The sequence below is a fragment of the Haliotis rubra genome, unplaced genomic scaffold, assembly GCF_003918875.1.
Source record: "Haliotis rubra isolate DU_JTF1 unplaced genomic scaffold, ASM391887v1 Scf579, whole genome shotgun sequence".
NCBI classification, from domain to species: domain Eukaryota; kingdom Metazoa; phylum Mollusca; class Gastropoda; order Lepetellida; family Haliotidae; genus Haliotis; species Haliotis rubra.
This window is the reverse complement of record NW_025767278.1, coordinates 427,300-444,039: the sequence shown is the minus strand read 5'-3', so window position 1 is coordinate 444,039 and position 16,740 is coordinate 427,300.

Genomic DNA, 16,740 nt, shown 5'->3' with positions numbered 1-16,740 from the left:
TTGTTTTATTGTGTGATGATGGTGGTGATTGTGTGGTGGTGGTGATTGTTGTGTCATGGTGGTGAATGTTGTGATGTTGGTGATTGTTCTAATTGTGTGATGGTGGTAATTGTTGTGGTGGTGGTGATTGTTATATGGTGGTGACTGTGTGATGGTGGTGATCGTTCTAATTTTGTGATGGTGGTGATTGTTCTAATTGTAGGGTGGTGGTGATTGTTGTGATGATGGCGATTGTGTGATGGTACTGATTGTTCTAATTCTATGGTGATTGTTGTGTAGTGATGATGGTGGTGATTGTGTGATGGTGGTGATTATTGTGATGGTGGTGATTGTTGTGATGGTGGTGATTATTGTGATTGTTGTGATGATGGTGATGGTGGTGATTACAGTCCTAATTGTGTGATAACGGTGATTGTTGTTTAGTGGTGATGGTGGTGATCATTGTGTGGTTGTTCTAATGGTGGTGATTGTTCTAATTGGTGGTGGTGATTGTTTGTGATGGTGATTGTTGATGTGTTCTGAAGGTGGTGATTGTTCTAGTGGTGTGATTGGGTGGTGGTGATTGTTCTGATAGTAGTGATTGTTGTGATGGATAGTGATTGTTGATGGTGATTGTTGTAGTGATGTGTGATGATGGTGATTGGTGGTGATTGTTGTTGTATGGTAGATGATTGATGATGTTGGTGGTGATTGGTGGGATTGTAGTGATTGTTGGGATGTGATGATTGTTGGGATGGTGATTGTTGGGATGTTGGTGGTGATTGTTGGGATGGTGTGTGTTGGTGGTGATTGTTGGGATGGTGATTGTTGGATGATGGATTGTTGGTGGCAGATGATTGTTTGTTGGTGGTAGTGATTGCTGCGATGTTGGTGGTGATTGTTGGGATGGTAGTGATTGTTGTGTTGGTAGTGATTGTTGGGATGGTAGTGATTGCTGTGGTGTGATTGTTGGTGTGATTGCTGCTGATGTGGTTGTTGGGATGGTGTGATTGTGGTGATTGATTGTTGGGATGGTAGTGATTGTTGGAGTGGTAGTGATTGTGTGATTGTTGGTGGTGATTGTTGGATGTTTAGTGATTGTTGGGATGGTTGGTGGTGGTGGTGATTGTTGGGATGGTAGTGATTGTTGGGATAGTGATTGTTGTGGTGATTGTTGGTGATGGTAGTGATTGTTGTAGTGATGATGTTGGTATGATTGTTGTAGTGATTGTAGTGATTGTTGATGTTGGTGGTGATTGATTGTTGGGATGGTATGATTGTTGGATGTGGTGATTGTTGTTGATGATGGTGGTGATTGTTATGGTAGTGATTGTTGGGATGGTGGTGATTGTTATGATGGTGGTGACTGTTATGATTGCAGTGATTGTGTGATGTTGTTATTGTTGGTCTGTTGGTGTCATCATAGATTTATTCGGTTGATACCAAACAGCTGATAGGGTCCTAGAAAACATTGTTGACTCCACATCTGTCAGAAAACACCTTGCAATTGTTTACAGCATAGAAGAAATATTATGGCAGCATGATGTCTGTATTTAGTCTACGAAGTGTTCAGTTTACTCCTGTGTCATGGTCTTTGGATTCTCAACAATGTACAGCTGTCCACAGCTGTAACTTGGAGTGAGTGAGTGAATATCATTTTATGCAACATCCGCAGTTTGTACAATTCATGGCAAGTACGTCCCAGTAATTAAAAGTACAGTGAATAATGTTTATGAACTGTTATATAATGAACATGCTTATACCAAAATGACAGATAAAACTCACTTATTCTCTGGCTCATTCACTCACTCACCTTAGTCTAATCTACCCTTACCTATCTACACTTAAACTGTACATAAGAAGTAAGGTGTCGGTTGGATTATGACTAACAAAACTAGAAAATTGCCCATTATTTTCACCCTTCAGCTGCAGCAGAGTGTGACCCAGACAACCACGGAGTAGAGAATGGTGCAACTAGATGTACACATTAGGACAGTATTACCCAATACACACTGATAATTTGATTCTGCAAACAAGAAAATAACTTCTAACAGATTTTTGGTTCATTCCTTAATTGAAAACAGATTGGTATCATCTCCTTCCTTGGTTACAGGACTTAACCCATTGTGTACTGTTGCTTGGAATTAGGTACATAGTTCTCTAATATCAAACTATTAGGATGATGTCGTGCTTTTGTTGCGGCAGGTGATTCTTATCCAGGAATTCACTGGCCATTCTGAACCTGCATTTTAAATTTAGGTCATTGTGCAAATTTATAGAGATATTATTAATCATAACAATCCCTGTGACCCATTGATTATTCTTCCATGGTCAAGTGATTTGAGCAATTTGTCCATTTTATATCTAGCTTGGGTAAGCCTACAGACTTGGTGAGTCACAGACATGCAAATGTAAAGAAAATGTATTTTAACATCAAATGAAAACATCTGAATACTTTTAAAATTGTTTGTAAAGAGTTTTTTCATTTCATGAATTATGCATATCTTGTGTGCTAAATATGTCATAATAAGTCCTTGTTCCCAGTCCTATGGGAATGTCCAGCCAGAAGAAATTTGGCCTGGTATACCATTCCCAAAGGGAAATCATGAATTTACAGTTTTGATGAATTCTGATTCCCAGTCTGCTTCCGCCTACAGCCTACAAGATTCCCAATATAGCAGCCTCGCTGAGGACAGGATTGACCTATCCATTGGTTGTCTCATATCATTCATCAACAGCTTCTGTTTCATCATGTTGAAACTTGTACCAATATTATCATCTATAAAAAGTAAATGATAATTTAGACAATTTTAAAAAACCATTAACAGAAGAAAATACTAATTTCATGATTTTCATCATTTCATAGATTATACCTCCATGCCTGATGTTTTAGATATTTTAAAAAAAAACATCAAGATCAGAAAATTAATTTCATGATTTACAGATGTATTTAAAATGGATATACCTATAAAAATAAACTTTTTTCCAACACAATTAATTAATGACTTAATACAGCCATGCCCATTTATTTTCTCCAGAGAGGTTGTTTTACTAATTGCTGAGTATCCAGTATTCATGATAATCTAATTAATATCATTTAACGCTACAGTCACGCCACCCTGTAAATCATTCTTACAGAGGCCATGATCTTGTATTAGTTTTCAACAATAATGCTATACATTGTATAATAATTTGGTAGCAAACTATTTTGCCGTTCTGTCCTTTAATCACTCTAAGAATATCAATAATGTGGAGCTAACCTTTTTCCAGTTCTAATCAATCACGAAACCATTCCTGAATAGCTACATCAGTAGGTGCCAATTTATCAGAATTTCATCGATTGGCACTAGTGGAACAACCATTTTTATCTGTGTGAGGGATGGAGTTTTTTACGAACAACTAATACCCAGTCTGGTAAAATGTGACAAATTTGCTCCAAAAATAAATTATATTGTGAGATAAAAACAGAATCTTAATGAATTATGGATATCGAAGCCATTTTGTCTCTCCTGGTGAATTAAGAATGCAATAGCCGATCGTACGATAGGAATTAGATATTGTTTTTGCATTCCAGTTATGAGGAGACAGTCGATGACGGGTCCAACATTAACAACACTTTTAAATTATTTCTTACAGGGAAGTGTCAATTTACAGGATATTCTTCAGACCAAGACTTCTGTTCTTAATTTGATCTGTCGACACCACGAAGACAAACAACCCCAGGGCTATGTTGGAGACAAATTCATCACAATCTGGCAAGAATAGTGACAAAATTATATTTATCTTTGACTGTGATCTAAACATATTTTTTTACAGTACCTGTTTTGCCATCTGAATTAGCTGAATAATTAAGGTAATATAAAACACGGCGTGATACGTGAAGACGGAAATAGCATGAGCCTCCAGCGAGTCCTGGCTAGATCAGTGTCGAATGACGTGATTGCAACACAAAACAAACGTAACAATGCACATTGTTAGTATATTTATATATCAATGGTGGACCCTAGGGGTGTCAAGTTCATAACAAGGACTCCCTTTTTGGAAATAATTAATGTTCATCTATGACAATCAAAATAACTTCTTGGTTCTTTTTAATGTATTGTACTGGTATAATGTCAAGTGGACCCGAAATGTGATTGCTGTGTCCGGTATGACAGATGAAATTAAAGAAAACTTCATGAAATACTTGTGTATATTCCTCTGAGTCCATTTTGACAAATAAAATAAAACTAAATTCTTGCTTTTGAAATACTTTTGTATGTCGTCAAATGGACCGAAATGTGATTTCTGTATCCCCATGACAGATAAAATTAACATAAATTCTTGTTTGTGAAAACCTTATGGATACTGTCAAATGGATCTGAAGTTCACCTCTGTGTCCCCTATGACAAATAAAATAAGAATAATTTCTTGCTTTTGAAATGCTTACATGTATTCTCACATGGACCTCTGTATCCCCAAATATAATAGCTTCTTGTTTTTGAAATACTTACATACCTGTATATTAATAACTGGACCTGGAACCATTCCTCTCATCCCCTCCCCTTTCAAAATTACTCATCTTGTATTTGTGCTAGTTTATATCATTACAAATCAACCTTTAAGGCATGTTTGAGGAATACACAGTGCCATTTAGAATGTGGTCAAATGTAACATATGTTGAATTATTTGGCATTATTCTTTCTCAGTAAAGTAAGATTGGAAGGCACAGTGGCTGAGTAGGTTAGGCGGCTGACTTTGTGTGCTGGCAATTAGGTGCCTGACTCTGAGTGTGTGGGTTCGAATCACGGATGGGACTCGACCTAACAAAAGCACTAGAATCTGCACTTTACTGAGAAAGTGTAATCCCAAATATAACATATGTTTCATGTTTGATGAAGATGGGAATGCATTAAACTTTGGTTATAATATCATAACCATTGTTTGTTATACATATTTTGACTACAATATACACCATGTGCCCAGGTCATTACAGGTCGTTATACAGTATCTGTCAGTTTGATAAAAACATGTTCAGGGCCCCAGATAGGGCCGTATTGGCGTATGTACGGATAAAATATATGCACGATACGGTAGGAAATAATTTAGAAAAAGTAGCAGATACGCACCACGGCAATGGTGTACGGTCTTAGAATCATTTACAGACGTATTTATCTGAAAAAGTATTGTTCTATTGTTTATTGACCTGTTTACACGAGTAGCAATGTTGTGGTGCGTATATGAAACGAAACACAAGGTTACTGATATGCCATTAAATTCCATTCAGTACCCTAAATGTACTCTTAAGATTTTCCAGTACTCCTATATTGAAAAAATAAGGAATACGTACTCCTGATGTTGAAAAATTATCTGAAGCCCTGATGTTCATTATAAACATACAGTGTATTTGGATGTTGGATGAGGCATCTGAATGGATGGGATGTTTAAAGGGCACTGATCTTCTGGAGGCTTCAACCCTGACAGTCAAACACTGACACCTTGGTCTCATCAGGTGCTGTGAGACAATTTACCACAGACACAAAATATTCTGCATCATGTTCATATAATAAGTAAAATATTGAGGGTTCGCAAAAAATGCTTACATTTCCCAGTTAATTCCAAGATGAAACTGTCTTTCGTTTTGGTTGATCAATGTCAGGTTATACCCTTATACATTTGTACAATCAGTTGTTCTTACGGGTGGTACAGCAGCTGTCTGGAACCAGTTAAGAATGTTGGGATATCATCCTGGTACCCACAGGAAAAAGAAATTGAGAAAAGTAACAACTAGTCTTGGAGAAATGCTCTTGATCAGTGCCTCATTTAAGCTTTGTGACCTTGCTGATTACATATTGATTTACTTTTTGAATGTTGATCATGTTGTTAATGATTAGTTTATCAGTCCCACATTGCATTCGCCAGTGGAATATTGCTGAGTGTGGTGTAAACAACAACCCAGACATCACAACACACCTAGACTCACAGTATGCACTGTAACCACTAAGGGAATCAAACCTGTGAGTGAGTGAGTACGGTTTTACATCGCTTTTAGCAATATTCCAGCAATATCATGGCAGGGAACACCAGAAAATGGGCTTCGCACATTGTACCCATGTGGGGAATCAAACCCGGATCTTCGGCGTGACGGACCAAAGGCATACATAGAACACCTTAACCATGTGGACCAGACATTTGACGTCTGATTTACTACAAACAAACTTCAAAGATATATGCCAAAGTATACATGTTTTTATCTAAAAACACTTTATTTGTAAAGGTGCAAGGTTTGTAAGAGGTTTGTGCCATGGAGTGCGTGAGTGAGTTAATATTTAACGTCACAGCAGCAATATTGTGCCATGGAAGTCAGATCGGAGAGATTACATTATTTTCTTGAGTACAGGGCACACACCCTCTGGAAGTATTCAAATATGTGCAGAAAAAAAGGACATTGTATCCTTTCAGTGAAGTTGGGTATGAATGAACACAGTAGTTAACTTGGTTAACAAAATTTGAAATATGAGATCGGACATTGCAAGACATGATGATTTGCCATTTAAATTATATCCCCGAAATATACATTCCCGACCTGTGAAGATCCGTGTTAGAATTGATCTTCAGTAACCCATGCTTGTCGTAAGAGGCAACTGGTCAAGCTCGCTGACTTGGTAGATATCGTCATTGTATCCGATTTGTGTAAATCGGTGCTCATGCCGTTGATCACTGGATTGTCTGGTCCAGACTTGATTATTTACAGACTGCTGCCATATACCGACTATTTGTGAGTGCGGTGTAAAACTAAACTCACTCACTCACTCAACTCACTTAAATCAACCACACTGTATATATTTCCAGATTGAGTTTACCATGTGTAAATTCTTGTAAACTAAGCTCCCAATACCAATCAGCTGAGCAAGTTTCCTCCCAATTTACTGGTGTTTCCATGTCCTCAAATCCTGCAGTGAGGGTGGGGGGGTAGCCTAGTGGTTAAGGCGTTCGCTCGTCACGCCAAAGACCCAGGTTCAATTCCCCACATGGGTACAAGTCAATGTGAAGCCCATTTCTGGTGTCCCCGGCCGTGATATTGCTGGAATATTGCAATAAGTGGCGTAAAACTAAACTCACTGACTGCAGTGAGGATCTTTGCTCATAATATCAATCACTGGGTTGTCTGATCCAGACATGATTGTTACAAGCACCTATCACAGCTGGAATATTGGTGAGTACACTATAAGACATCATTATGGAACTCATTAACCCGTTCTTACCCACGTTTACATTTCCTGAACCCTGAGACCATGATAAAACAATGGAACAAATTTTCTGGATAGTAGCATTGGTAAGGATGTATGGAATTGAAAAACATGTTACGTGGACATCCATCATTGAGGATGTCAGTGTGGCTGTGCCCGTGCCATAACACGATAAAGTGTAAAATATCTGATAAATATTTATTGGAAAGTTGTTCTTGTTTATGAAACAATTTCTAGTATGATTTATTCCATATGGTGATTCATTTTTTATCCGGGCATGATTCAGCTCTTGAATTCTGCAATTCTACCTTGAATTAAGTGCAAGGCTTCCCCACCAGCCCCTTAAAAGCACAATACAAATATGATACGCAAGTCCATCACCTGGGAATGGAACCCAGACCTTAGCCTTGACAAGTGAAAGCATTAACCACAAGGCTACCCCACCATACCCTTAAAAGCATAATACAAATATGATACGCATGTCCATCACCTGGGAATGGAACCCAGACCTTAGCCTTGACAAGTGAAAGCATGAACAGCAAGGCTACCCACCACCCCCTTAAAAGCATGAAACAAATATGATACGCTGTTCCATCACCTACATTGAACATGTCATGTTTTGTGGAGATTCCCCCCAAAGTAGGGGATGCATGCTGTTGCTGTAGTTGAGGCATGATGCCAGCTGGCCATGTTTATTGCCCTCAGAGTTAACCTTGCTGCTTTATGCACGATGAAGAACATTAGCTGTGTACATGTATGGATTTAGACATCAGGTGGGGCAGAAAGGTAACATTGTTAAAGAGAAAGGTCACAGCATCTTCTACCTCTTGTGACACGCAGGAGCTGTGTTGTAGGTTTTGTCTTAGTCTGTCTCACAGTCCCTGAACCACAATATTTCCCCTACTGCCGGGTCCTCCTAGTCTGTCTCACAGTCCCTAAACCACATTATTTCCCCTACTACCTTGCCCATTAAAGTCCTGAATGAAGTTACTGTCAAGATTTCCCCAGGTTCAGGAATCTCCCAATTCAATTTAAATTATTTGTTACTATCAAAATTATATATATTCAGTGTAGTTTTGTATTACCACTGCGATATTCATGATTCTTTGTCAAATATTTTATACATTCAAACCAAATTTTGAAGCTCTATGATTGAAACAGTAGTAGAATCTGTAACGTGTAATCCCAGATATTATACATGTTACATGTGACACTTGTTATTTGACACTTTCTAAAATGCATTATATAATCACAGCTTTTGGTCATAGGAGTGAGTGAGTGAGTTTAGTTTTACGCCGCACTCAGCTATATGGCGGCGGTCTGTAAATAATCGGAGTCTGAACCAGACAATCCAGTGATCAACAGTATGAGCATCGATTTACGCAATTGGAAACCGATGACGTGTCAACCAAGCCAGCAAGCCTGACCACCTGATCCCTTTAGTCGCCTCTTACGACAAGTATGGGTTACTGAAGATTCATTCTAACCAGGACCTTCACGGGTTTTGGTCATAGGAACTGTGCCAGTTTGTAGCTATCAGGTTACACAAAGTACGTAATCTAGACTTCCAGTTGTCAGACGTCCATTTTGTTGAAGCCTTGAGTCACAATATGTCAGGCATAATGATGATGCAACAGTAAATTTTAACTCACTTACCGCTACTCACAGTGAACCTTGGCGGCTGTCAGTGAGTTCTCAAGGGTTTCAGGTACCTCAATCTGAGAGTGTGTGTTTCATTTCTGGAAGGGACTCCACCCCCCAAAATAATAGAATTTGTACATAACCAATAAAGTGTAATCCCAAATATTGTATATGTGACATTATGATTCAAACTGAAATGAAACAGGTAGTAAAATAGATTGGGCTCAATGTCATCACTGTCGCTATTTTGATCCCAACAGAGTATAAAAAAGAGCAACAAAACTGTTTCCATAACAACAAGAGATACCTGGCAAAAGTATGATTCTAATGATATCAGAAGCATGTGTTTATGAATCATGGAGTCGGATTAGCCTAAGTGGTTAAAGCATCCGCTCGTCACGCCGAACACCCGGATTCGTTTACTCACATTGGTACAATGTGTGAAGCCCATTTCTGGTGTCTCCGCGATGATATTGCTGGAATATTGCTAAAAGTGGCATAAAACCGTACTTATTCACTCCGAATCACTAATGAATGGTGACAATTCCAGGTACTCTCAAAATGGTGAGTGAATCCAGAACCACCATTGAAACTAGCACACCAAGCAAGTTGGTGAACTATTGTCTTTTGGAGCAGAAATGGTAGCAGGATAGCCATGTAGGTATATAAATATCAATGTCTTTTCACCTCAAAGGTCTTGGTTCAATATTCTCACCAGCTGTAAGACTAATTTTTGTTGCTAACCCCATAGAGATAGCAATTGTCTTATTAACTCACCCACTCACCAAACCCATTTATCATAAGGGGTGGGGTGATAGGATTGTATCACATTTTGCTGTAGCAATATTTCATCACCCACAGAATTAATGACCAGCCTGCACACCTTCGATAAATGACTAGAAGCTCTGTTGTCTTTAGTTAGTTCATTGTTAGCTCAGTTAGTTGTAGTTAGTTAACCTCCTGATACTGCTGTATTCAATAAACCTCTTCGTACCTTGGATTCCACTCTTCTTAAATGTCAAGGATGATATCGTCTCTGCAGACTACCCATCCTCCTGCCACCAACAATTTCAGCCACTCGAAAGCTTATTCAACAGGTCTCATCTTTTTAGATAGGGAATCTATTTTAGAAGACAATCTTGCCCGGGCTCACATTACTGGTACTTCAAGGTGTGTCACCGGCCATGGCCGAAGCCCTTGGTGTTGCTGTCTCCATATTGTTTTATCCACTATAATGAAACTACTAATGGCTAAATCTCATCAAGGGTCCTTTGACTGGAGCAAGAAGTCAAGTTGTCCGTGCTGTGATGGCTAGACTACCTAATGATAGATTGATGGGTAGACGATAGACGCGCAGGTCCTCTGAACAGCACCATGCAATTACTGAAGAGGAATTACTAGCAAGACCCAACTGAAAAGCTTTAATGTTGGAAATGTCACTTCTGAAGCATTGGAAGGATTGTGGAGAAGATCTAGATGAAAATCAAAACATTGTCATAGAACTTCAAGAAATACTATTAATCATCTTCTACAGGATTATGAAGAGCAGCAAAGTAATCTTCTGAGTGATGTCCTTGAAAGGTTGATTATCAGCATGTGAACACAATGTCGAGATTAAGGTTGGGATGCTAATATTACCTGTTTCCCATTTATGTGACAGGTTACCATATCAGAGATTCCATTGATTGGAATTTTCATGAGTACCGTACATTTGACAGCTCAAAGGCATGTTGGCTGAAATGAAGTATCTTTTGTGAGGACCATATTTCATGAAGAGAAATGTTAGTGACCAGTGACCTTCTTTCTACAAACTGAAGGTGACATGCAATATGTCATGTTACCATAAAGTGTTTGTTTGTTTGTTGAATGCTGCACAGCAAAATGACATTTGTCTGTAAACATGTATAATCAAATCTGGGCCAAACACTCCATTGTGATTGACATCATGAGCATCGATCAATACAATTGGGATATATGTGTCAACAAAGTCAGCGAGCCTAACCATGCGATCCTGTTAGTGGCTTTTTAAGTGAGTGAGTGAGTATGGTTTTACGCTGCTTTTAGCAATATTCCAGCAACATCACTGCAGGGGACACAAGAAATGGACTTCACACATTTTACCCATGTGGGGAATCAAACCCGGGCCTTCGGCGTGACGAGCGAAACACTTTAACCACTAGGCTACCCCACCACCCCTTGCTTTTTAAGACTAGTATGGGTTGCTGAAGACTAATTCTAAAACCCAGATCTTCACAGGTAGTGGATATAACTAGCCAATAAGTGAGCAAATGGTGATATCTTCCTACAGATAAAGCAGGATGATTCAATCTCAAAATTGACTGAATTATGAAACCATCAAAAAGATATTGCATATAACATTAGAACTATCAAATAGCAAATTGTCCCCATTTTCATTATGTTTGGTGAAATGAATCTGTTTTTGTATATCAATGTTCAAAGTAAAGAAATGTTTTGAAATCACTAAATTCTACATAAAAGGGTGAATTCATTCCTGGAATTCTTGGCATGGTCATTCATGTAACCATGGATACAAGAACTCTGAGAACAGTTTCTGGACTAATGAAACAAGAAGCCTAATTCATACAAATTCTTCCAATAACCAATAGAAGCAAGATTCCTGTATCAGACAAGTGGAGATATTCTTCTGTATTCCCGACACACACTATACATATTTATCAGGATGGATACGCTACCAGCTATAGCATTGTCCAGCTGCTGTCACTGATGGCAATGATGAAGTTCTTTATGCCAGACATATTGTTTTCCCATTGTTTTATCTCTATGCATTAGATGGTTGAATCTTTTCATCTTGGGACAGTAAGTGCAATTAGTGGGGCCTTTTATCTCTGAGAGCATAAGGCTGATATTTGTCCAACTAGGATAACCAAATTTAAAGTTGGTGAAATCTTTAGCGATTTGTGCTTGAAATCATGGAAAGTGTTCATGTGACTGATGGATTTTGTTTCTTGTTAGAACTTGTATGGCTTGGACATTCAGAGATAGATCAGTTATAGGAGAATGATGCATAAAGAATGCTAATTTTATAGATTCTTCGAAGATTTTCTATTTCTTACATCAGTGAATTGATGAATTAATATTTTTTTCTGAATGTAGCTAGGATACACTTTCAAAAATGTTACCAATCACTGGACAGCTGGATCATCCAATATGTTTCCTTATATCCCAGTTTGTAAAAGGCTAGCAGTGTGTATATATATATATAACAGAGACAAGAGGGTAATACAAGATTTTATCACCTCACCTATTTGAATGATTACATTGTAAACCTGAGACCTTGTGTTTCGGTATGATTTGTAATTTATTCTTTGAGCTTGGCTGGTCATTTATTGATATTGCAGTTTATTTATGAGCTGATTTTGAGATTAATCCTTGCATTTTTGTTGGGAGTTCGTCTTGTAAAAACAGGATCCAACTGACTTCTCATCTGCCCAAAACAGAAACAGTCTGAAAGTATTAACCAATGAAAGGCTTCTATGCTGATCACGTATGAGTGACAGTTCAATGTGAACAGAATGTCCATGGCAGTTCAATGTGAAGAGAATGTCCGTGATAGTTCTATGTGAAGAGAATGTCCATGACAGTTCAATGTGAAGAGAATGTCCATAACAGATCAAGTGAAGAGAATGTCCATGACAGTTCAATGTGAAGAGAATGTCCGTGACAGTTCAATGTGAAGAGAATGTCCATGACAGTTCAATGTGAAGAGAATGTCCATAACAGATCAAGTGAAGAAAATGTCCATGACAGTTCAATGTGAAGAGAATGTCCATAACAGCCCAATGTGAAGAGAATGTCCATGACAGTTCAATGTGAAGAGAATGTCCATGACAGTTCAGTGTGAAGAGAATGTCCGTGACAGTTCAATGTGAAGAGAATGTCCATAACAGTTCAATGTGAAGAGAATGTCCGTGACTGTTCAATGTGAAGAGAATGTCCATAACAATTCAATGTGAAGAGAATGTCCATGACAGTTCAATGTGAAGAGACTGTCCGTGACTGTTCAATGTGAGGAGAATGTCCGTGACATTTCAATGTGAAGAGAATGTCCATAACAGTTCAATGTGAAGAGAATGTCCATGAATCAATGTGAAGAGAATGTCCGTGGTAGTTCAATGTGAAGAGAATGTCCATGATAGTTCAATGTGAAGATAATGTCCATGACATATCAGTGTCAGGAAGATTTCTATGACATTTCTGAATAAGAAATCCAATCTGTTAAAAGAGATGAATCTTGATTCATGTTGGATCATATATCAGACTTCTGACAAATATCCAGATTATCTTTGGCACAGTGGGCAGGATGTGTGATATTAATGACAGTATTTTGATCAAACCAAGGAATCATGTTATTGGTTCATTGCCTGTGAACATAATTAAATTGAAAGAGTAAAGTGGATGTTCTTCACATTTGTTATTGAAAGCCCCGGGGTAACAATAAGAATGTTCTTTTCCTTTCAATATCAGTTTCAAATATTCTCAAGTGTACTGAAAATTGATATTTGCAAATAACAGTTTTGTGACCTTAATCCATGCTTGAACTATCAGAAAACACAGTCAACCTACATGAAGACATTTTGATCACAGATTATTCAAATTATGTAAGGTTTTCATGTAATACCAAGAAATTTGGAAGGAGAATAATAAATCAAATTGTCCGTCCTTAACTACAGAGAATGTCTCTGAAGTTGATTGTATGTCAATTAAGGGTTGCTGGTTGATGAGGACATTTCATTAATTATTACTTGCATATATCGATGCTCATTATGTCAATCACTAGATTGTTTGGTTCAAACATGATTACGTAGTGAATGTTTTTTAAGCTGGAATATTACTGAATGAACTGTTAAACAACAAAGCAGGGCTCCAGATAAGGGCCGTATCGGCGTATGTACGGATATAAAATAAGCGCGATACGGTAGGAAATAATCTAGAAAACGTAGCAGATACGCACCACAGCAATGGTGTACTATCTTAGAATCACCTACAGACGTATTTATCTGAAAAAAGTATTTTATTGTGTACTGACCTGTTTATACAAGAGTAGCAATGTTGTGGTGCATATATGAAACGAAACACAAGATTACTGATACTCCATTAAATTCCATTCAGTACTCTTATTGTTTTCCAGTACTCCTATATTAAAAAATAAGGAGTACGTACTCCTGATCATGAAATATTTTCTGGAGCCCTGACAAAGTTATTGCATTGCGATTTTACTGTAATGGATTGTTATTCATTCTATCAACCACTGGTTTGGCCCTCTCAAGAGTTAATTATGTACAATCATGATGAAGCTTGCCAACATTCACTCAATCATCTGACTCACATGATTCAACTCAAAATTAGAGGGATGTGATACATACCCTTTTTTCACCACTAAAATTAATAAAAGACTAATGTGATACACAAAATTTCCGAAATGCTCCTGATCTTGAACAAGCAATGTTTTCACAACACTCCCAGACCCAACACCATAATTTAGACCAATGTGTATTCAAGACATCAATGACAGAATAATTAGTTTCGATTATCTGCTGAAACAGATTCCACAGGGCATAAAAAGCAAATAGTGATGAAAATCATATGATTGGATCACTGGAATGTGCTGACACGAGTTGTTCATGTTAAATGTAAGCATGTCCTGCCCTAACCACTCACAAAATGTTCATTTGTTTATTTTCGCCTAATGTCACAACCAATGTAGTGGTGCATGACAGGCTTACTAAGTATCTTACTTAACAATGTGAACACACATAAATGTATGTCCACTTCAGCCCTTGACTTGACCAAAGTATCCTTAAGATGAACTAACACCATTTAGTCATTCAAGGTAATAAGCATAAGCGGCTATTTATGTAATCAGTGAGGAGTTCTGAGAGTTTTACAAGGAAAATACATTACTTCCAAAGACCAAACATGAAAACACATACCATTCACCAGTTCCACAGAGGACCTTTATGCACCATCAGTAGCCTTATTGTCCCAGGATTAGGAATCACTAACACTGATCCAAATAAGCGTGATGTAGTATTTCCACGGATGGCATGGCTTCCTTTCACATTGCACTACACTCCTCCACTGACCAAAACTCGTCACAGAAAAAACTGATTGACTGTCGTCATCGGCAACCAGACCAGATTGTGGCTCCGGGCAATATTGGATGCTGAGTGATATTGGCTTGGGGAACCTTTCTTCTAGTTATTAGCTGGTGAAAGCCAGACTGGCCAAGTTGCTCTGGAGCGGCTACAGGTGCAAGGTGGCATGGCTGAGGTGTGCAGGTCTGCAGGCCTAGTGTCCAGGTGTTTATGAAACCTCCTGTTGTTTATCATTATCGCTCATCATCACATCCTTTCAGTACAACATCAAGAGTGTGTAATAAATATCAAATCACACCTCAGGTTGTGTGTAGCTCTTTTCATGTGTCCTTGGTTTGGAGGTCTACTGTTCTTGACTTATGATTTATGTTTTTGAAGTGCGTTGGATATATGCTTTTAAATAATTTGTGGTGGCTTTTTTCCTTTTATGGTTGTTTTTGATTTAACATGTTTTTGTCAGTTATTGCAGAAACACCATCACTTAATTTTTCAAAAGATAATGAGAAATGCTGTTTTTGGTGGAATTATATTTATTTTGAATATTTCTATGGGTTTGGGGTTTTTTTTTCATTTTAAATTTTAATGTTTTAAGGGGTACCGTCTTTTATTATCTATCTATTGTGTGGTCCAGACTTGATTATTTACACACGTTTACATTATGTAGCTGCAATATTGCATACAAAAACAAAATTTTGGGCATGTTGCCCTAGGACACTGATGATAGAAGAATTAAAATATCTAGTCATAGCAATGTATGTTATTAATAAAAATCATTTTTGTGTTTTTCCCCTTATTGTTTAAACATTATATATTAAAGAGAATTGTAGTTATCAATTGTCCAGTTTTATTAAAGATTATTGTTTAGGAAAAATATATTTAATATATAAAACGATTTGGATAAGATTTCTTCTGGCAACTGAAAGGACCTTGTTGAGTTAATGCGCAGTTGTTATTATCCACATAAAATGGAAACTGTCTTTTTGGTCAGAATGAACCATTTGTTTTCATTTAATGTACTGGTAACTTTAGCTCAGGTTAAAATAAAGTAAAACGTTTCCAAGTATCAAATATATGATTCCAACAAGATCATGTCAATATAAAATGCCTAAGGAATATGAGGAAATTTGATAAATTTTCAAAGTAATCTAAATACAATCTAGCAAGGTATATTTACATTTTCGATCGTGTTCTCCCGCTTTGGAAATAAATCTATATGTCCAGACTTTCAAAAACCATCAGTGGGTATATCACATTTCCATCCTAAAATATTGGTTTACAGTCTAAAGATTTAGTTCATGCGACAGGAAGGTATTGTGTAACTATAATGGTGAAATGTTTCCTGGAAGCCAGTGCCACAGGAAGATACTGGCTGATGATAATGGTAACTTTAAGATTTACAAGCTCGTATTATTGTTCCAGATCATTCTGTAAATAGTTAAAGACTGGATTTATGCTAAAATGGCTGAAGTTGATTAATTGGTGTTTATGATTGAAATAATGTAAATCCCAAACAAGCAAGTACTGATTGATTCTACAGGGATGAGGGGTTTTAGGTTGTATGTGATTCTGTAAGATGTATATTCTGCAATTACAAAGTCAAATTTGCTTTGGATTCTTTTGTTTATTTTCCGTGATTCAGAATTCTTAGGCAAATGGTTAATGATGAGAAAATAGTTATTTAAGAGCAGCGGAAGATTTGTCTGGGAACAGACATACATATTGATCACCTACATACATATTACTCATCCAGTCTT